The following is a 23,959-nucleotide window of genomic DNA, read 5'->3' on the forward strand; positions in this document are numbered from 1 at the left end:
AGCCATAGAAGCTGGGCGGTGGTGGTGCATGCCTTTAATCCCAGCACTAGAGAGAAATATAAGACTAGTGGAGGCAGGAGTATAGTGTATTCATTGTGCAGTCACACTGAGGACAGGATCGCCCTTTTGGTCTGAGCCTTAGTAGAGGTGAGAACTCTCTAGTGGCTTGGCTGCTTTGCTTCTCTGATCTTTCAGCTTTCCACCGCAGTATCTGTCTCTGCGTTTTTATTATTCATGCTACAAGGAGCAGCTGAGGAATCTATCTCCACATCAACCTCTGGCCCCCACCCATGCCCCCATGAGCATGCACAATCCACATACATGCACACAGACATACAGCACACAAACTCAGAAATTAATATAATGTGAAGGGCTGCTGAGGAAGACACCCAGTGCTGAGTTCTGTGTGCCACATGCATGAACACATGGGCACTATTAACACACATACACACACACACACTGCATACCCAAAAGGCAAAGAGAAGATTTAATTTGATGTTTTAAAATAGGAAGGAATGGAAGTGCAAAGCCACCCAGCTCTCCAGACTAGAAACATCCCAATGTTCAGAGTGCTCACCACGGTCAGAATTAACAATAACTAATGTCTTGGCTGTGATCTTCATGTAAGCAGACATTGATCCTCCGTGTTTATCATAAGTAACATCAGCTAGTGCAATTAGCACAGAGCTGGCAATCCAATGAACATGCAGGTAACATTTTCTAATTCGAAACAAGAAATAAAGAGGGTCACGATCTAAACCTCCATTTTCTTCTGGAAACCCCATGTTTCTTTTCCTCTGCTAATGCAAGGGCAAGCATGTGGTGTTTTTATAACATGTTCTAGAGTCAGACTACCCAAGAAGAAATCCTGAACTAACTGTGTGACTCTCCCTTGCTTTTCCTGCCAATGAAATGGGCAGTGTTGCTTCACTCTGGTTGTGGGACAAAGTTGGGACTGAGCTGGAAGCTGCCTCCAAGGGTGAGGTCTCAATCATGGAAACTATTTGGTACACAGGCTCCTGGGGGACAATTGTCATCAACAGCCTTCCTCGGCTGCAGAGCTTGCATGGTATACTACTGATCAGTCTGACGAAATCTGACCACTGGTGTAATGGTGATGGTCTAATGTGGATGTAACCAACCACTTTCTCATTTGATTTTAGGTTCACATCATAGAAGGAAATTCTCATCTGGTACTTTAAATGTGGTCAATGACCATTGCCTAGGGAGGTCATAGACCCTAGTGGGGAAGCTACTGCTCTGATTTTGCTAAATGGATTTTATATCCATATAAAATTGCCTTCTAAATAATTGTGCTTCTTCCCATAGATCAGTGCTGTTCTCAGCTTTGGTCAAAGAAGCTTCTTTTAGTAGAGGAGTGACAACTACAGAGACTCCTAATTGGTCAAAGTGATGGTGATATGTAACTGTTGAATGTTTAGCCCTAAATGGGAGACTCCTATATCAACCCCTGCAAAGTTAAGGTAACATAGCAGAAGAGGGGCAGAAAATTCATCACAGAAAGAGGTATAGTGTTCCAGAATGCTGTCTTCCAGACATGACAGACCCCTTATACTCCTGAAACACATTATGTACACAAGAACTACACAAGATTGGGAGTAGCTGTATCCTGCCATGGAGGGGAGAGGGGCTTGCAAGCCCTTATGGGGTTAGTAATGGAAGGTGAAACTTTTTAGGGGTACAGCCACTAGCCAGGTATGGCTACTGGTAAGGTGCCCACACCCCTGTAAATAACCCCTCACCTATCTGCCTATAAGCAGCCCTCATGAAACTCATTGGGTCACCAAAACAATAAAAAATATATATAAATAAAGGAAAACAAGTTGAAAAATGGAAAGAGATCAAAGAGAGTGAGGGGAGGGAGGCAAAAGAAGGCAATAGGGATTGAATAACCCAAAACACATTAATGCATGTATGAAAACATGATGGAATCCACTTTTATGTGTGACCAATATATGCTAATAAAAACATAAAAATAGTAGTATTGTTGGTGGCAAAGCTGGAGAGATCTCAAAGATTGGCAGAGCACATTCACATCACTACTCAGTGTTTCCCAGTTCCCACCTCCATCAAAGAAAGGGTTAACAAATGGGACAAGGAAAGGAATTGTGAAGAAGTTTGTCACAGGGCAAAGGAACACACTTAATGGATATATAGACTTCTCAGGAAAGAGTTACACTGTGGAAATTTTGCAACAGCACCTTTCACAGGTTAACTTTCCATTCCTTCCCTCCTTTGTTCCTTCCTTCCTTCTTCTTTTTTCACTTATTTATTTATTATTATTATTAATTGATTGATTTTTATAATGGGGATTGAATGGACTGAATGAGCATAGAACCTCACACCTGCCAGACAGGTTTCTACCTCTGATCTACATCTCCATGTCTTCTTTTCTTTTCTTTTCTTTTTTTTTTTTTTTTTTGGTTTTGGTTTTTAAGATTTTTTTTGGCTTTTTTTTATTTGAATTACAAACAAGATTGAATTACATGACAATCCCAGTTCCCTTCTCCCTCCCTTCCACCCCTACCACCCCCCCAACTAAAACCCTACCAATCACATATCCTTTCTTCTAATCTACACCTGACTCAACCTTTCTGCTCCTGCATGACCTCTGTATTCTTCCTTTTCTTCCCTTCTCATTCTTGTAGCTCCCTTCCCCCTCTTCCCATGTTCTCAATTTGGTCTTTTAATACTTTTTGTTTCAAAACAGTCTCAGTAACTTACCCAAGCTGGGCTTAAACTCACTCTGCAGCCCAGACAGGCTTTAAACTCTTGATTCTTCTTCTAAATCAGCCCCCTCTGCACCTAACACACAGAAATACCTAGGACTATTGACCTGTGCCACCAGGCCATGATTGCTTGATATCTTATAATGGACTCAAGTATTATTTGAGAGTCAAGATGGGAAAACAGTGGGAATTCTAAGAATGGCTCAGCATTTTTCCAGATTACAACTGCCCCTTTCTGTCTGGCCATGGCATTGCCTTTTCGGGCCATAGGTAATATAACAGATATATTCAATTATTCCATGAGCTTCGTACTTTCATTAAATAGCCACCTTGCCACTATACCAGTGGCACACACAGTGATGCCATAGTCATCATGTGTTAGCATGGGAACAAAGGCTTTTGCCTTCACGAAGTGATGAATATAGAGCACACAGGAAGGTTAAGCAGCCTGGCCACTGAGGAGTTAAGTAGGAAACTAAATGTATTGTGTTGGATTGGCTGCCTAAGATATATTACAGTAGAAATTTTAAGCTGTGGTGTATAGATAAGAAAATGAGGCCGGGAACAGAAAGTGATGGCACTAAGGTCACATAGTAGAAATTTAACACCCACAGACAAAGTTCTCACTCTGTTTGCTAAAACCAAGATGGCAGCTCTTGTCCCATTCTTAGATGTTGCTCAAGGATCATGAGAAAATGGTTTAGAAAGTTACTTTCACATTATTTTGATATAGGGATTATTCTATGTGGATATAGTTTAAAGCCCCCCCATCTTTATTAATGTCCTTGTATCCTAAAGGCTATTCATCAATCCTGTATCCTAAAGGCTTACATCAATCAATTCTATTTTTCTCTCTTCTCAACCTTTTCACTGCTTTGATGGTTTTATCTACTCTCACCATTAAGGTGAAGTATCCTATGGTGTGTGTGTGTGTGTGTGTGTGTGTGTGTGTGTGTGTGTGTGTGTGGTCTTAATTATATGTGGGTGGGCTCACATGGGAGTGTGCATATTCATGTGTGTATGCATGCATGTGGAGAGCACAGACTGTCTAGATTTATCACTCAATTGCTCTGCACCTTGTTTTGCTGAGAGAGGATCTCTCAGAGAACCTGGGGCTTCATGATTCAACTTGATTAAGAGGTCAGCAGTCCTCAGAGATCCTGCTGTTTGTGCTTCCCCATCACTGGGATTACAGGAATGCACTGTCATCCTCAGCCTTTTCATGGGTGCTGAGGATGGTTCACTGGTCCTCATGCTTGCATGGTAAACACTGTATCTACTGATGCATCACCCCTGCTCCATACTCTCATAATTTTAATGTCATTTGTATCTTCAACATTTGTCTGTCCATCTCAGACCTTTACTTTGAGCCTCAGATATATATGTCTATCAGCTTGCAAATATCTTCACTTAAATGTCGAGATGTATTTTAAATTTAACATGGAGCAAACTGAACTAACAATCTTACTGTGGTCTAATATGGCCTGTCCTTTTTTCATTTCCCAGTACAAATTAATAGAACATGATTTATCTAGTTTATGTGACCATTGACCTTTGCATAACCTTTGATCCATTTCTCTCAAGTGGTTTCCTAGTGTGTTTGTTTGACTACATTTTCAAAATTTGTCCATTCTTTGATTACGTATTGTCTTCTACACCAACATCATCATACCTAAGTCTCCTGCACACTAACTTTAGTTCTTTCTTTTCTTTATGGTGTAATCTCTTAAAAATATATACAGGTCACAACATTCTTTACTTCAAACTTTCAGATGGTATCTTATCTCACTTAGAATTAAATTCAAGATCCTAGCCATGAGCTGGTCCTCACAATTCATTGAACATCATGTCTCCCTTCCCACCCCTCTGATCTTCAGTGTTATTTTTCCAAGCAACACTCTATCTGTTCCCAGGTGTGCCAAGTTCACAGCATTGGGGCCACATTGCACTTGCACCATCCCCTCTTTAGGTACATTTCCTCCAGTTGTCCCACTCCTTATGTTTAACAGAAATGCACCTCCTATGTGGTACTTTCTTCGGCCATTTTTTTTCTTGGGCCATTTTATAAAAAAATGACACCTGTCTTTTTTCCTTTTTCTCTTTCCTGCTGTGCATTTTCTTTCAGTTATTACCATCTAACATCATTATTTCTCACCTTCTCCTTTGTTTTCGAGAATTAACTTTTAAGAGTACAAAATACCTCAAACTTTATTTATCTAGAAACAAATTTCAGACATTTATTTTGCACCATAGAAATATTTCCCTCCATTCCTTGAACCAAGTATCAAATGATTGTTAAAGAGAAATTGGGATAAGCTGAAAGCAAAACTTCTTAGTAATATATGCAGATACTGTAGAAAAATCATAGAAATAATTGAGTTTTAAAATTCTTCCCAATATTCCATTGAAGAGGGAAAAAAGTACATGGTTTCAAATATGACAACAAAATTGGTTTCTTTTTAAAAAACATTTTTAAATTTAAATTAGAAGCAATCTTTTTTGTTTTGTTTTGTTTTTCAAGACAGGGTTTCTCTGTGGCTTTGGAGGCTGTCCTGGTAACTAGCTTTTGTAGACCAGGCTGGTCTTGAACTCACAGTGATCTGCCTGCCTCTGCTTCCCCAGTGCTGGGACTAAAAGCATGCTCCACCACTGCCCAGATCTTAAATTAGAAACAATCTTGTTTTACATGTCAATCCCAGTTCAATCTCCCTTCCCTCCTCCCATGCACCCACCCCACCAACCCCCTATCTCATCCCTTTTCTGCTCCCCAGGGAGGGTGAGGCCTTCCATGTGTTATAATCAAAGTCTGTCACATCATTTGGAGCAGAGCCTAGGCCCTCCCCTGTGTGTCTAGGCTGAGAATCCCTCTATATGTAATGGGCTCACAAATCCATTTGTACACTAGGGATAAACACTGATCCACTACCAGAGGCCCCATAGACTGTCCAGTCCTCCTGTAAGACCCCCCCACCTCCCAGAAAGCTCAGACCTCCAGGGTCTCAGCCCAGGACCTCAGTCACCCCAATCACCAGGCAGATTTGAAAGCTTGATGTAAACTGCATGAGGCTTTATTGTTGTTTAACGAGCTAATCCCATGTTAGCTAGGGTCTTTCACCCACCCGCCATGGTGGATGGCTAAAAAAAAGACAGTTCAAATGGGCTGCATAGAGATCTTGTAGGGCAGTGTAAGGGGAGTGTCTAGGGGTACGCACAGGCTCAGGATTGGTGTGGCTCCAGGCTTGGAGGGCTTGCCCTGTGTTGATTGGCCAACTGGTTGTTATGGCCCATAAGCCCTCCCAGGGTGGTTGCTATGCTCTGCATGTCATTGCTGTGCACTTGTCCGTAAAGCACACCCAGAGCCATAAAACATAGCACCATCAGCTAACTTCTGATTGGTGCCTTGCCATGAGGCAGGCATCTGACTTTCTAGTGACTAGGACAAGGTCAGACAAGCACATGTTCAGCTGTTATGGCTGCCGAAATAGGGAGCTGGTCCCTTCAAAGTGTCAGACGCATGACTGAAGCAGACTATTTTGTAAGCCTAATTATCTGCAAATGCGGTTATAATATATCTAAGAACAGTTAACCTTGTTGGTCCCAGCTGGTTTGGGGTGGTCTCCAGTCTTTACTGTTTGAGCAGTCACATGATAGCCTGCTGTAATACAGCTCTGTGCTTGCATCAGCCTCTGGCCACCCTGCACTTCCCTCTTTTCTTCCATATGCTCACGCAGATAGTGGACCTCAGTAACACCTTATGAGTTAATCCATGTGCAGGTCTTTATGTGGTGAGTGCTGCACACAGCTGTATTACCCAAGTACCACAGCTATTGCCACTACTATTACTATGGTCCCAGCTGTACTACACTGGGCACTTCAACGCCTCTCAAAATACACCTTGCTTCAGCTTAACCTGGGTCAGAGCTCACTGTTGACTGAAAAATATTCTTAAGGGTGCAATGGTTGTCTTTGGTTTATGGACTGTAGCAAGCCATGGAAAGTCATTGTAGTTCTGTGTTTTGCCTCTAAACAACAAGCGTAGCAGTGTGAAGAGAGGCAAGCCCACAGTGCATTATTCACAGCTCGGAACTGACTCTCTGAAGATTCAATCTCACCTCCTAGTCCTCTGGAGCCACGCCAAGTTGCCTCTGTTGGGAGCTGCCTTCCAGCTTTGCCTTGCTTCTTGAGATTTGGCAGATAGAAGCCTGTCTGTGCCAATCACCCTGGCTATGTGGTGTGGCTTATTTTTTCAGTACACCACAGGACAGAATGGACAGGGAGGAACAGCACCTTCAGAAGACAGATGCAGGGGGCACCAATAAACTGGGAGAATGTTGAACATTTTGATCCAGATCCCCTAAGGAGCATCTCTTTAACCGTAAGTGAGCCCCTTAACCTTACTACAATGTTTCTTTTTCTACAAATTTGGTTCATTTAGGACACATCTCTTGGATGATTGCAAAATCATAATTAGTTAAGCCACTATATAATTAGTTAAGCCAGTGGTGAGACGGCTGACCCCCCAAAAACTAACTCTATCCTTTAACATCCACCCTCTGGAAAAATCATTTGATCTTTGACCTTTTGAGCATTCTGAAAGCTTCTCTGGCAGAAACTACTTAAAGGAAAAAAATTGCTGTCCATAAACACATAGTCATCTGTTGTGTGATATTTTGATTACATTCTGATAATAAGGTTTGCTTTGAGTAGAGGGTGGAGCTAGCCCCTAGCTGACCAAAATTATCCGTAGAGGTTTTAGAGGACTGAGGAGAGTAAGAGAGACAGGAAGTAGTAAGGCACGGCGGAGAGAGGATCTCAGCCTTTTGGATGGAGGAATGGAAGAGACAGGAGGTCACTGGTGGCTGCTCTGCTGCTTCTCTGATTTTTCAGGTTCTTACCCCGAGATCTGAGTCCCCAATTTTTTTATTGATAAATAATAATTAGATAAATGCATCAGTCATCTGTGACCGTGAGTGTGGAAAGGTGTTTATCCTCCTGTTCAAGGAGCCCTCCTCCCTCCACAGTTTCCTTACCAGAGGACTTGCTCTCGATGACTTCTTCCAAAGCACTGACTTCTTCCAAAGCACTGTTAACATCTGGGTTATCAGCCAAGATCCTCTTAGCCCCTCACCAGCCTCCTGGTTGTTATTTTCCTTCTTTGTCTTCATAAGATAACCTCACATCTTACTGTTAAAGACAGCCAGGCCTGCTGTCACAGGCCTATAACCCCACCTACTTAGAAGCCTTAGAGACAGGAGGAGGAGGCAGCACATGAGTTTAAGGCCTACCCAGGCAACTTATGGAGAACCTGTTCCAAATAAAGAGTGAAAAAGAGAACAAGGGTTATATATAGCTCAGGGATAGAATCAAGGTCTCAGTCCAGTCCCCCGCAGTGCAGGAAAACAAAAGCAAACATAAAAACATCTCCATGATCTAGGCTGGTGCCAACAAATGGCGTCAAAGACTTGCTTAGCTCTCTTCAAACTCTTATTTTGCAATTCCCAGCCCTACCACATAACTACAGTCATAGAATGCTGTATGATGATACATAACTGTTTGGGGGGCAATTTCCTATAAATATACCCCTGTAATATCAGCACTTGGGAGGCAGGAGGATTTCTGTGAATTTGAGGACAGCCTGGGCTCCACAGCAAGCTGCATTTTTGTTACAGTGGTAAAATTCCCTGACTTAAGACTGTATTAAAAAGGAAGGGTTTGGTTTGGGCTCATAATTGGAAGTACATTCATCGTGGTTGGGGAATCCTTGTGGCAGGAAGATGGTCACATCATATCCACAGTCAAGGAGCGGAAAGATGAATGTCTGTGCCCAGTTTATCCTCATCTTTTTGTACAGTCCAAGATTCTAACTGGGGAATGGGGCTGGTCACAGTGGGCAGGCCTTTCTACCTCAATTACCCTAATCAAGATAATTAATTCCTCATAGGCACACCCAGAGGTTCATCTCCCAGGTGACTCCAAACCTCATCAAGTTGGCAACTGAGATTAACTGTCATACAAATGAAAGAAAGCCAGTTATAAACAAAGTGAGGCCAGCAAGTTGAGTCAGTGAGTAAAGGCACCTGTTGCCAAGGCTGATGACCTAAGTACAATCCCAAGACCCCTAGGGTGGAAGGAGAGAACTGAGCCCTGTATGTTTCTCTGTGACCACACATGCTGCAGCAAGTGAGCATCCACACACACACAAAATCAATAAATACAATAAACACATTTTTTTTAAAAAAGCAGAGGAAATGTATCTTAAAAACATTTTTTTCTGTACTTCTCTGAACTTTTCTGACACAAAGCTGGTGACGAGAAACAGGTGGATGTTTATGGCAAAGCCCATGAAAACTTTACAAGCAACTGAAAGATGAAATGACAACAAATAATAAAAATTAAAATAGTCATCTGTCCTCTCATGTTTATGGGATCCTCAGTATAGGAAGCACAGGCACTAAGGTTCTCGTGAGTTCAAGGTCAGCCTGGTCTACACAGCAAGACTCTGTCTCAAAATACCAAAGCAAAAGAAACAGGAATCTTTTACAAAACTGGATCAACATAAAATGCATCATCAAAGTGAAAATAAATGGTACCCAAACAACCAACTCCCTACGGAGGCAAGGAAACTTCATTGCTTGGAAATTATAACTTTTATCTTTCTTTTCAATTTTTAAAACATTTTATTATATTTGTTCAGAGAGAGGGAGAGAGAGAGAGAGCATATACCACAGAGGTATACAGATGTTAAAGGAGTTGGGTCTCACATTCTACTGTGTGGGTCCCAGGGATTGAATTCAGGTTATCTTGGTGGCAAGCAGCTTTACTTGCTAAGTCGTGGTACCAGTCTGCTCTCTGGGTTGGTTTTCTTATCTTCCGTTCTTTTCTGATTTCAAATCTGTCAATATTTAGTATCATTTTAAGAAGAGGGTCTTCATTTGGTTGCCTATCGGTTTACTGTGTACTCTATTATATGACTGGTCCAGGAACAATGTTAAAACAATAATCGTAGTCGTGAACATTTGGAATCAACTCACCATGAAGATCTATCTTAGAGTTATAAACAAGGACTGAGGTACCAATAGTGAATGAGCCTGTAATCCTAGCACATGGGAGGGTGGGGCAGGAGGATTGCTTTGACTTTGAGGGAAGCCTAGAGTACAAAGTAAGTTTCTGGTTGGAGTGGGCTACATAGGTTTAAAACAAAACCAAAAACATAAGAACATGCCCATCAGCTGGGTCAAGGGCAAGAGGATAGAGTCTAGCCTGGGCTATACAGCATGCAGAATTGGTAGGTGGGGGAGAGGAAGGAACAGAGGAGAAGGGGGAATGAGTGGAATAAGGAAGAAGGGGAGAGGGGAACGATAATTTATTTAAAGCTGGGTAGACAAATTGTTTATTAATCATCGGTGACTTAAGTGGGCAGCCAAGAGCTTCCATATGCAGGAGGCATTAGGTTATCACACCTCAGCATTTAGACTTCAGAGTCAGCCTGCCTGGGCTCAAAACGCACTTCTACCATGGGTTTGAATTCATGGATAAAGCAATCCATCATTCCATGTGTCGATTTTCTGGTCTGCAACATGAAGGCAATGCCTACTTCACAGGTTTAGTATGAGAATTTGATTGGAAAAATCCAGCTAGAGGATTTGACAAACATCCAACCTTCAATAAACGTAAGCTACTGCTAGGTAGCCTGGGAACAAAACCAAGATAATAACAAAGGGAAGACACAAATGGTTCCATGTAATGTACACCTGAGAAAGTATACAGGATGGGATAGGGCCAGCACATCAAAAACATGGGTTCTCAGAAACGAATCATGAGAGTAAAGAAACAAAATTCTAACACTCCAGAATGACTTGCTGGATACCCATGTGTCAAAGAGAAGCCTGCATGAGCAATTATACTCCAAATGCAGGCACTGACTCTGCCTTGGTTCCAGAAATACTTGCCAACACATAGGGAGAGGCTTTTCTTTCATTCCACAAGAAAGAGAAAACAGACTAGAAGATGAGACCATGATAGGAAATTTGCTTTCTTACAACCCCAACATTGTTAACATCATTTGTTCCCTACAGGCATCACAGTGGAGGGACTTTTCCCAGAAAACCCACAAGTCTCAGGTACATTTCCATTTCTGGAGGTGGGTATCCTTCTCATTGAGAAATAGTCATTGAAGCTAGGCATGGGAGCATTTGCCCTTAATCCCAGACTTAAGAGGTAGAGGCAGGAAGACCATAGCAAGTTTAAGGCCCAACTTCCAGGCTACCCAGAGATATATAATGAAAAGCTGTCTCAAAAAAAAAGTTGACACAATAGTTATACTTATTTGTGGACCACTGTGGGTGATGTTTCAATATATATGTAATATATAATGATGAAATTTTGAGTAGCATATTCGTCCTCTCAAATATTATTTCTCTATGGTGAGAACATAAAATCTTCTGGCTATTTTGAAATATACAGCTTTTAAAGTTACCAATACTTTGTGAATTATAGTTTCCCACTGTGTGCATGTGTTTGATGCTATTCATAACACCTTTGAACGTTCTAAAAGCCAGGTGTGATATCATACAGTTCCAGCCCCAGTTCTAAGGAAGTTGTGGCATAACGATGCATGTTCCAGCCTGGGCTGCATATCAAGGCCTGTCTCACAAAAAAACAAAAAGTGTTAAATATGAGTATCAACGGAATGGCATTCTTTTGTGGGCACTTGGGAGGTTTTCAGTGACTGGCTTTCTGAGTGGTTCCAAACACATAGGCCCCAAGACCTAATTCTTAGTGCATCACTCTGTTTCAATTAGCACTTGGCACATGGAGGATACTAAATAAACATTTTTAAAAAGGGGAAAATAGAATTCTTTATAACAAAAAATATCAAATCAGGGCTTTTCTTGGAGTCCTTTGGATGGATAGAATTTGTTTTTCCTTATGTAAACTCTACGTTTTTCTTAGAAGATAGTGTGTTTTATTTTTACTTTACTTTGAAAGCCAGTAAGTTGTTATATTCTAATCAATTTTCCTTTCTTGTTCTTTGATTAGTGTTGTTGCTATTCTTATGAAAATGGAACCCCAGGGTCTATATCTACTTTCAACATGGAACTTAGTATATTCCTGTTTGGGTAATCTCTTGAGTGACTCAGGATATTTAAAAAAACTTCAGTAGTTTAAATTTTTTCTACCCTTGTCCTTGTTCATCCTTAGGTTGTCATCTGTTTCCAGAGTAGTGGCAGGTCACACTTGGGTAGTACACACTTAGAGAGAATGAACCATCAACAGATTACTAGCAAGATTTGATTGGTTTTGCTTATCAAGTTCCTGTCTGGTCTTGTCTTCAGACTACAGTGTAGTTGGGATGGTAGGTTCTTCCAAGTTTATAACTTATTGAATTCACATTTGAATTCCTGACTTATAATGTGCAAAAGATAAGTCCTTACACTAAGCAGCTTCACTCTGAACTTCAACATATGGCTTCCTCGGGACACTTGGGAACATTTACAGTCCCCTGACAACTGCTTAAACTATTAGGAAGCAAGGGAACTTTGTAGGCTAGTCAACTGAGCTGCTCCCTATCAACATTCTAGTTTCATTTCATTGCTGTGATAAAATATTCTGACAAAATACAATTTAGGATGCATTTCTATTTATAGGTTACAATCCACCACTGTGGGGAAGTCAGAGCTGGAACTTCAAACAGCTAGTGACTTCACATCCACAGTCAAGAGCAGAGAGAAATGCACACATGCCTGTTCGTCTGCTTGACTGCTTGTACTCAGATCCATTTCTCCATTCATATACCATTCAGAATCCCTTGCCTAGGGGATGGTGCCACCCATAACTGGCTGGATCTTCTCACATTAATTACCTTAAGAGAATACCCTCCAGACATGTCAACAAGACAACTTGTTATAGACAGACTCTCACTAAGACTCTCTTCACAGCTGTTATAGGTTGTTTTGAGTTGACAATTAAAGCTAAGCACTGCAATCAATAAAGCATTATTGTTCCAGACCACACAAAACACAGCTTCATACCACAGGCTGGCTTTTCCTAAATCCTCAAAACTTCCCTGAGTTAGTCCATTAGGGTTGCTGAAACGAAATGCCATGGATGAGGAGGCTTAGCAGCATCACAAACTATTACCTCCCAGTTCTAGAAGCTGCTACATGCAAGACAGAGGCACCAACAGTGTCTGGAAAAGTTCCGTTCCCTGGCCTATGACTACTGCCATCTCACTGTACTTCACAAGGTAGAAGAAACAAGGGGACCCCCTCATACCTCTTTATAAGAGCAATAATCCCAATAGCTTCTGCCTTTATGATCTAATTAACACTCAAAGCCTCCACCATCAGATGTCTTCACATTGAGGATCAGGTATCAATGTAAGAATTTTAGAGAGACACAGTCCTTCATTCTACAGTACTTCCTCGGATGAGGTATCAATGGATGCTTCATGGACGAACTTACACATCAAAGCAAATTTGTCAAGTTCTCTTCTGGTGATCCTAAAAATTAAAACAAAAAACAAAAATGAAAGCAAAACTTAATGCAGATCATGTCCCTCTTCTGCTCAAATCCTTCCAGTGATTTCCCCCTTGTTTATTCCAAAGTCCTCATTATGACCTTGAGGCTTCATGTGAATTAGGAAAGAACAGCAAAAACTATGATGCATCTCCCACTTGTTAATCACAGCATTCCATGTGATATGATTTGTATGACGGGTGGGTTCAGATTCAGAATGGTCTTAATCCGGGTCAAAGGTTGCTCTAGACCAGAAACTCTGAACCATGAAAGAAGATATTGAAATCCATCTTTCAAATCATTTATAATAGAGCTTTACTGTTCTAGCTGTCTTCAGAGGTGGCTTCTTCCATTCCTCAAAGTCTAAGAATGGCAAAGGACAATCTGAGGCTACTCAGCGTCTCCAGTCTGGTTCAATTCACAACTGAGCTGACCATTGGCACATGATGGAGTATTTTAGACACCACTGAATTCTGGAGAGATAAGAAAATACTGTTAAGAAATCCTGAGGTTCTTTTCTATGAAGAATCAAGATTTAAATGCACACACACACATGCACAGAGAGAGACAGACAGACAGACAGACAGACAGACAGACAGTCCTGTTGTATTGAGGATATAGAGAAAGACAGCCTGTGGTATGAAGTTGTGTTTAGTGTGGTCTGGAACAATAATGTGTTATTGATATCAATGCTTAGCTTTAATTGTCAACTCAAAACAGTACTGTTTATGTGTTTAGACATTTGACCTGAAGGCAGAAGAGGAACTATTCTGAGAGAGGAAAGGGATCAGTGTGGGGGAGGGTAGAGGGGTTGTTGAATATGAGCAAGGTTCAACGATACATATGTATGAAGATGTCATAATGTATCCCATCATTCTGTGCACTAATTAAAAAACTTTTTAGGAGAATAATTAAACCAGAATCCTACTTAATATCTAATACCCAGACACCTAGCTCAATAGCTACTTAATAGATATTTGCTGAGATAATAAATGTCGTTAACAATTAAAAGAAACTTTCAGAATATTAAACCATGATATTAAGACATGATACTCATTTTGTAGCTTTCTTTTTAAATAATAAAATCTACTCAAATTGATTCAATGCATATTTGGGTGGATGTCTGTGTGGGCACCAGGGTCAGAGTCAAGGGTAATTGAAAAATCTTTCACGAAGCCTGCTACATTGGTGAACACACATTGTGTTCACCTTCCAAAAATGTTGGATCTACTATCCTAAGGGCAAAGTATTTCAAGGGTGGAGTCCAATATTCCAAAACCATAGCAAACTCCTTAGGTCATGTGGGCAGTGTTCTGGCCTGATAGTGTGTGGTGGTCATTTTCTAAGCCTCAGGCCATATTAATAAGATCCATTCACCTGGCCTCAAAGGTCCTTTTGACTCCCTTTTATTCAGCTGACAGTCAAGCCCCACCTAAGAAATGAGCTCTGATCATTGCTAGGCTGAATTTGCAGAATGCCTTCCAAAAGCAGTCGAGGGAGGGCCTAAGAGAAGAACTGCAGACAAAAGAAACCATCACCAATTGAAGTTCTGAGCCCAAGCTAAAGAAGACGTCCATTTCAGGCCTTTGCTACATTAGCAACAGTCTACAGACAGTCTACCTGGGTGCAAGGTGATTTGAAGTTTGATGCCAATGGCTTTGGATGAGCTGATGTGGAAGAAGAATCGAGGCCCACTTTCACCTGCTGAGAATGACAGGGGTGGTGTTGAGGAGGAAGCTGGAGGGAGAGTGGGGGAGGGGACTGAATATTTAATGAATTGGGAAACTTGTTATATGTTTGCCTCAAAATGGAGCTCCAGGGGCCACATGGATAAAAAACTACCTGAAAACTGGCTTCTCTAGCTCCTTCAAAGACCTGCTGGATGAAGCTAGATTTTAAGTTGAGTCCCTGAGTTTTGTATGAGAGTCCCTGTGTCATTTCATGTAACCTTTCCACAGCCCTAGCAAAGTGCTGCCACTGTCTCCCTACTAACAAGAAACTGAACCAAAAAGTCTTCCTGACACAAGACATACAGCCATGCCAGAATAAAAAACACAGACATTCTTAGTCCAGATCCTGTGCTTGTAACTACTCTAGACCAAAGGGCCACAGCTTCCATAAAGAAAAGAAAAGAAAAAAAAAAAAAAAAGCCAGGTGGGATCTACAGCTAGTCAGCCCTGTTCAGACTGCATCTAAACAGATGCACATGCTTAGAGGTATTCCAACAGAACATTACAAGCACACAAAGCAGGTCAGCAAACCCCTAGCATTGCTGTCTGCAGTATGGGGCCCAGTGAGGGACCATTAGAGATACACATCATTTGTTATGATCATAAACACACTTCAGTCCCGGCACCCAGGGGTCAGTCCAGGCTGATACACATGGTCAGCTTTAGACCAACTTTGAGAGAGAGGGAGAGAGAGAGAGAGAGAGAGAGAGAGAGAGAGAGAGAGAGAGAGAGAATGAGGTATCACATCACTCTGGAGCAGCTCCATCAGAATTGACTTAACAGTGTCATTGTAATCTTTATGTACATTAAAGCCTTAGAACTCTATGGCATTTGCAAAGGGCTTCATTCAAATTTGTCAATATTGCATTTGGTGAGCCACCTCAGGGAAATGGACTCGACTTTTCGTGGTATGTTGATTATCTTCAGACAAGTTAAATGAATTTTAAAATTTTATAAGTAATACTGCAGCTCTATCAATTGCTTTTACTATTTTCTTCTTTTTTTCCGGAGCTGAGGACTGAACCCAGAACCTTGTGCTTGCTAGACAAGTGCTCTACCATTGAGCTAAATCCTTAACCCATACTATTTTCATTTTATTCTTTGCATCATATGAATAAGCAGTAGTCATCTCCCCCAAAATGAGTACAGCGAGATTATTGTTTTAAAGTTTCTATTTCATATAAAATTAAAGAAAAACTGCAAAAATATGTAAAGATCTGTCCTGTTCTTAGATTAACCAATTCTTATATTTTAATATTTCCTCCATTGTTATCTATTTATCTCCCTGAATAGAGAAAATATTTTTTCTTTCTTTAGACCAGTTGAAAATAGATTTTAAAAAAACATGTCCTATTGCTCTGAAATACTAAAAATTATCATATTGCATAATTATAATCTAGTGATCAAAATTAGGAAATGTAATATTAATACATCAGTAGTCCATTGCTTATATTCAGATTTTGTCAGTAGTCCTATCCAGGTCATGTTCTATATCTGCTTATCTTGTCTTTTTAGTTTCCTTCCATCTGGAAACATTCTTTTTTCCTTTGTTTGTTGATCCTGGCTTGTTTGACTCCTTCTCCCCATGCTGCTAATAATAAAGTAAGTTCTGCAGACTTATCGACTATAGACTTACTATGTTTTACTTTGTAGTCATACAATCGTTTGTGAAAAGAAAACTTCTTAACTATGTACCCTACTGCTCATCTAGTTTATGTAGCTACTTGCAGCATCCATGGATGCTTTCTTTAAGTTTTTTCTCTGTGCAACATTTGGCATTCCACAGTAAGTAAGGATTGTCCTTCCTCTTTGTTTATGTGTTCATCCATTTGTTTATATTAACATGGGCTGGACTGACCTGAACATCGGGGGAACTCTTGCTCCCCAGACTGATAGCTGGGATACCAGCAAGGGACTGATCCAGACCCCAGGAACATGGGTTTCAGTGAGGAAACCTCGGAAATCTATGGGACCTCCTGTAGTAGGTCAGTCCTTATCCCTAGCATAGGTGTGGACTTTGGGAGCCCATTCAACATAGAGGAATACTCCCTGAGCCAAGTGTGGGCCTAGGCCCTATCCCAAAGGATACGATAGACTCTGATGACACCCTATGGAAGGCCTCACCATCCAGGGGGAGCAGAAAGGGTATGTGATAAGTAGGGTTTTAGTTGGGTGGGTGGAAGGGGAGGACAAGAGGGAGAGGGAACTGGGATTGTCATGTAAAACAATCTTGTTTCTAATTCAGATTAAAAAATCTGCAAAAAAACAAACAAATAAATAAATAACATGGGCTGGAGTAGTCTCCCACCCAAGCACTAATCATACTGGACCCTGCTTAGTTTCTGAGATCACAAAAGGTGGTGCAACTTCAGACTTTGGGATCTATGAGACAGAGTCTGCATTAAATAAAACAATCTTAACAGAGAAACACTAAATAAATGAAAAAGTAATTTGCACTAGGCAGAGGTAGTTCATGCCTTTAATTCTGGTACTTGGGAGACAGAGGCAGGTGAATCTCTTCGAGTTGGAGGGCATCCTGGTCTATAGAGTAGATTTCAGGACTACACAGAAAAACTCTGTCTCGAAAAACCAAAAAGAAAAAAAAAGAAAAAGTAATTTGCATACATCTTTAGTTGTGGTCTTTATTTAATTACAGATGCAGGGACACAGTTCATGGTAGCAGCAAAAAGCATTCATAAGAAGGGTATTTTGGTACTTGAACCAGGGCCTGTGCAGTCAAACATTGCAGAGTTTAAGAATCTTTTTTTAAGATTTAGAAACTTGAAAACAGAAACAGACACTTAGACATTGCCTGGCCCCTGTCCTCTTATCCCTCTCTTCTACCCACCTAATGCCAATTCCATGTGGTGATGACCAAGACGAATTGTAGTCTCACCCTTGGTCTCCAGCTGCATCTGGAGGAGTTCACTCACAGGACAATTCTAAGATGTTGGCTCCAGTGCTTGGTGTAGCTCAGTAGTAGAATGTTTGCCCCGGTACACCACACACACACACACACACACACACACACACACACACACACACTGACCCCAGTATTGGTTGACTCTGGTAAGGGAAGAGCACATCATAGCAGTACAAAAATTTTGTGTCCTTTAATACAACTATGTAGTTGGGATTACAAGGCAAATCGGTTCCTTTTAGGAAAATTAAATCCATGGCTTCCATGAATATCAACCATGAATATCTGTACAACTTACCATGATTAGCTTGAGTATACAGTTTTCCTCTCACTACATTCTGGAAGCATGACATCAAAGAGATGAATTCTTGTTTTCTGTTACTCTGAACTTAGTCACTTGACTTGACTTTTGATGTGCAATGATAGCAAAACAATGATTGGAAACTACCCCTAGTGAAGGCTGGAGAGATGGCTCAACAGTTAGGAACATTTACTGCTCTTAAAAGAGAATCTGAGTTCAATTCCCAACACCTACATGGGCAGCTCAACTGCGTGTGACTCCAGTGCAAGAAAGATCTGACTCTACTGGCTTCCCGGGGCAACTCCAGTCATGTGTGCATACCCAACGCATAATTAAAAATCAGTGTTTTTATTAATATTTAAAAAAAAAAGGTAGAGGGCTTTCAGTGTCACAGGGACCCAATATATGAAAGAGGAATCAGATATTCTACAAGATCCAGACACACACCCTCAACTGCTGGATAGTAGAGGTTCTAGCTTGGGACCTAGATCTGAGAAATCTTCAAAGACCATTTTCAGCATGACTAAAATGATCAGCTATGCTACCCTCCTCCTTTGGAGATAATGGGATAGGACGGAGTTTTCAATTCTCCTCCATTGTCCTGAGCTTTTTTTATGCATTCCATCCAGCCTTTAAAGACCCCAAATGTCATGCCTCCTGGTTTTAGCACCTCAGAACTTTCCTAGACTGTGATGACATGGCATGTCTTTTGTCTCTGAGCCCTATTGGATTATAGAGATTGGTGAATATGGTTCCCAGAATCAGCCTATGTAGGGCTTTGAGATGCAGCAACCTGAGCAGCAGATGTGGAATTTGGCACTTGATTGGTCACTAGGAAGCAGGCTATACTTTGTATAGACTTAGTATCACTTTCTGCCACTGTGGCTCAGGAATGTTTTGCCCAAATCAGAGATGTCAACAGCTCTGAAATGGAGTACCTAGTGATGCTTACACTCTTCCAGATCATACAGTTGAATCCTCTAATGGGTACAAAGCCTTTGTTTAATGTTCAGTCACTACAATGACAGATTCAGCGACAAGCTTAGAAGTCAATTTTTTTTTTTTTTTTTTTTTTTTTTTTTTTTTTTTTTTTTTTTGTGGAGGATTCCCTTTGCACAAGTCAGACACTCTCTTCAGGACCTTGGTTCTTCCAGATGCAAGCTGCTATCTGACACCGGTTATGTCTCTTTATAGACCTTGCCCCTGGCAGAAGGGAGCCACTCAACCCTGAAAGCAGAGGCAGGAAGGCTGAACTGCCTTGCCCGCTTTCAGGACAGCTCTGATAGGTTATTCCAGTTTGGAGAGGTTTTTATGTGACAACCCATGACACCTTTGCTTGGCACTGGCTCCCTAGCTTGGGTTCCCATGAACACTCCATAGTTAAACACTTGTGCACATCTTTGCCACTCACTCTCTGGGGCTCTCACCTGAGACAAAAGGTCATAGAAAAACTCCTGGAACCCCAATATAGTGGGTTTGAAACCAAGGAGAAAATTATTCTGGCAAGACAGTGTATTCAAAGTTTCTCTGAGGTAGGCAAGGTGCCTCAGTGGATCAAAGCACTTGCCATACAAACCAAATTTCCTGAGTTAGCCCTATGACTCCTGGTGGAAGGAAGGAACAGACCTCCAAAAGTTGTCCTCTGATCTCCACACATGAGCTATGACCTGAATGTGACATCCATGCACATGTATTCTTTATTAAAGGAGTTCTCTACAGTTCTCTGTAGCCGTTTCCTAGTCATCAGATGAGTGAACATTTGGACTTCTAAAAGAAAACTAAATGGAAAGGGAAAGAGGACAAAGAGATGAAAAGAGGAGGAAAGGGCACGGGGTGCAGCTCGGCAGGAGACCAAGCGTCTAGCAAGTGCATATACGAGGCTCCAGCTTGATCCCAGGCACTGGAAAGAAAAAGTGGGTGGGCTAAAAAGAAAACAAGATGAAAGAAATGACCCAGATACCCTGACTCTGTTGCCATTGGGATCCCACTTACAGGAGAACTTTTCATGTAGTCGCAACAGCTATTTTTAGAGTCTAAAGGCCACTGATGACTGCCTATCAGGCTCGCTACTTCACATTTGTGGTGTCTAGATCTTAAAACAATGCAAGCAAGAAAAACAATACTGTTGGGAAGGTTGAGCGATTTACCCAAGGCCACAGTCAGTCAATGGCAAAACAGGAAGTTAAAGCCATCCTGACTTCCACACCCCTGTCTGGGTCCCCCATGAGTCAGGGTTCCACTGGTCCAGTGAGAGTTGCAAACCCACACCAGGTTAGAGGGATTTTGAAAGACAGTTGATATGTTGCTTGAGATTTGTTTTCTGGCGAGTGGCAGAGACTCAATTCAAACGGAGTTTAAAGACAGAGAAGATAGCTTACTACAGAGGAGGTGCTGGGGGTCGGGGGGCGGGGCACGGTTTCATAGGATCCAGAAGAGAGTATGACTCAGGCTCAAGGAGAAAACAAAACCAAAAGCTTGGAATGAAAGGCTACAGAAGTAACAGAATTCATTTTTCTACGGGTGCTGTGTAGTAAGTCTGGCTTCTTTGTGCCAGGGAGGAGCCGGAAATAAATATGTTCCTTATTATTCGGTCCTGAACCAATCACTCAAGGGATCAGTGTTACAGTGTAACAGGCTCATCTCTGCCACAGGCATCTTATGGATCAAAACAACAAAGAGACACTCTTCCAGATAAGAGTGGAGATGGAAGGGTGTGTCATCGCATAGGTTTTACATACATATTCAGGAAGTCTAGGCTGGATGTTTATATGCTGTGTGGTGTTTTGGTTTTCTTCAGCCAGCTCTCAAAGCCGTCACCACACATCTCAGAGACACAGTGAAAACCACGGCAGGCAGTTGAGGTTTAGCTGAAAGAGAAACTTGACTTACACCCAGCTTATTACAGAATTTCTTCTTTGGAAGATCCGAGGGAAGTGGAGTTAAAAAGATAGAACAGGATGTGAAGTCGGGTCTGTTTTGCAAACTAAACTCTCCCTCACCAAGGCAGGAAATTAATTCCCTCTTGGTCGTGATGGCTGAGGAAGATTGAATAGAAAGAGATGATATGTAAAAGCTTAAGATACATTTTTGGGGGGAGGATGGGAGGGCAAGGGGATGTGGGAATGGATATGTAAATATGAGTAGTAATTAAAGAAAAAAAGATACATTTTTTTCAGACAGCATGGTGCATGAAATCCTAAGAGAAATTAGCAGGAACTGAGTTAAAAAATCAGACCAATGCTTTGTTCACATAGGTTTCAACATGTTTCTTTTCCACACTGGTCAGAGAGAGGCTCCCAGGGGGGATCCAGGGTCACACTCACTGCCCTACCTGCAAACATAGTTCCAGACTCATGGTCAAGGTACACAAAAGGACAAAGGCACCTTTCACACTGTGCTCCAAAGAAGGATGGAAGTTGAAAGTGACCATTTGTTCCCTCTGTGACATGCATGTCTGATGTTATGCATGGACATGCATAGCTGCCTGAATTATGCATGAATTAGACCCTGCTCTTGTTCTGCAACAGCTGGATGAATTTCCCCTTCCAGATGCCCAGCTGCAGACTGGCACCCTCTCCCACACCCCACACCTGTACTACAGGCACCCACACACAGAGGCACCAATTTATAGGACTCAAAGACCACATCAGCCAAGACAATGTGTTTTGGGGTAAGTCACTTTTCAGATCTGAAAAATGTGTTTTTCTTTTCTAGCTCCCTGCTGCCATTTACAAACAGAACAAAGAAACTGGCCAGTCACCCAAGTAGAACCTCAAGTCCTTCCTTGCAGCTGACGACTTCCAAATGGGCTGTTTCTCAAACTCTCGGTTGCAAGACCTCCCTGGAGACACGCTTACTTCTTGTAAGGCTGTTAAGAGCCAAAAGAAATGACGATAAAGGTTCCAGTGGGTAGTTTTGACTTGTTACCAGCCCTTTGTTTTCAGACTCACAATCACCAAGTTCCTGATTTCTTTTAATGAGGCTTTCTCTCACATGCGTGCTCACACAAAGACACAACCACAGTGGGGAGCAGGGAGAGAGACATAAATGAGTGTGTGCATTGGTCATGATAGCACTTGCACATGTCTCAGGTTGAAGACCAGCCTGGCAGCTATTGTTTTTAGAACAAAACCTGCAAAGCCTAGCTCATATGCAGTTTTGTTAAAAACAAAACAAAAAAACTTTCAATGAATATCAAACGATCTGCAGGCTGCGGAAACAGGTCGGTTAAATGCTCACCTTGTTTGATCTTCAGAACCTTCGTTTAGAAAAAAAAAAAAGTTGGGTGGGGTGGCACACCTGTGATCCCAGTGCAAGTGAGGTGGAGACAGGTGGCTGTCTGAGGTTCAGTGGCCAGCCAACCTAGCCTAGTAGGTGGGTTCCAGGCCTACACCAAAATGTAAAAGATAGATGATTTCTGAAAAATGACACTTGAAGTTTTCCTCTGGCCTCCCAAGCATGTGTACACATGACCGAACACATATACACACACACACACACACATCTGGGGAACAGAGGGCATAAGGAGTGACCTGAATTGAATAATTCCCTCTGTTCGGTTTCCATCCTATAGAAAGTCGTGTGCAGAAGGGAAGCAAAGCTTGTGTCACAAGACGGGGCAGGGATTGGTGTGAATCTGTTTCATTCTGTTTAACAGAGGGCAATGTGTTTGTGAGCCCCTAGACAGCACAATCTTTAGATTTAAAATAGGCTTCCCAAACTGATGCCTGGCTGCCTTTGTCCCATAAGAAAGCATCCCCAAATAAGCCCTCGGTGAAAATATTTCCAAAAACAGAGTTTATATGTGGCATCGTCCTGAAGATTCTGAAGCAAACATTGGTAAAGTTGGGCTGCCTCATCAGGAAAACTCCTCGAAGAGTCTAATGACTGTTTTCTGGCTGAAATGTCCTCCATCGCAGAGGTCAATCATCCACTTTCTCCGTCAGACAGCCAGAAGTAATACGGACACCCAGGTACTATCTGTCTGCAGCTCACCAAATTTCTGAGGTCAAAGCATTTATACAGTGAGGTCTTTCAGTGCCATTAACCGTGAAAATATCCAATATCAAAATGATTCTGAATCTCAAAAGCAATTTGAGTTTTAATCTGAGTATTCAAGGTATGCACCCTTGTAGCTGTTGCATCCAACTATCGGTCGACCCTAAATCGGTCAAATTGATGAGGTCGGTGACATGAAATAAAAGACCACAATGTGCTGTCACTGTTGTTTGTGATGACTGTTTTTTTTCTTTGCTGTTCTCATTATTCCCTCAGTACAAAACTTTCAGAAGGTGGATTGGCATTGATTAGAAAGTTTGGAGGCCTCTGGCTCTTGCTACTCACTCTGGTCTACCCGAGCGTGGTGCGGGGTCTGTAGGGAAAGGGCTCAGGAGATGAGACTATCACGGGGTGGGGGAAAGCAGGGAAGAGGAGCTTACATAATAGCTGATTGTTAATATATAGGGAGCCACATCATCCTTGAACTTAAAGGGACATGAGCTTTAATTTCTGTCTCTACTAACTCTGTTGTGGGAGTTTGATTGTTAGGGTTTTTTTTTTTCTATGTTTTTAACTTATTCTCTGGTAATTCCATATATGCGTACCATTTGTTTTAGTCATTTTCAGCCTGCATACCCTCCCTTATTCCATTCCGTATTCCTTCTTTCCCAAGTCCCTCTCAAACTTATGGTTTTATTTATTGTTTTTTTTATTTATTTGTTCCGATTAGTTTCTTTAGGGT

The 23,959-nt window shown here is 41.6% G+C and overlaps 1 long non-coding RNA gene across 1 annotated transcript; it reads left to right on the forward strand.

Moving 5' to 3' along the window:
* The first annotated feature begins 6,755 nt into the window (after window positions 1-6,755).
* Window positions 6,756-23,440, forward strand: LOC113833322. The gene is made up of 2 exons (XR_004772185.1): window positions 6,756-7,125; window positions 21,934-23,440. It is a non-coding gene; the product is annotated as an uncharacterized LOC113833322 (long non-coding RNA).
* Window positions 23,441-23,959: the final 519 nt, after the last annotated feature.

This window comes from Cricetulus griseus (genome assembly GCF_003668045.3).
Source record: "Cricetulus griseus strain 17A/GY chromosome 1 unlocalized genomic scaffold, alternate assembly CriGri-PICRH-1.0 chr1_0, whole genome shotgun sequence".
NCBI lineage: Eukaryota > Metazoa > Chordata > Mammalia > Rodentia > Cricetidae > Cricetulus > Cricetulus griseus.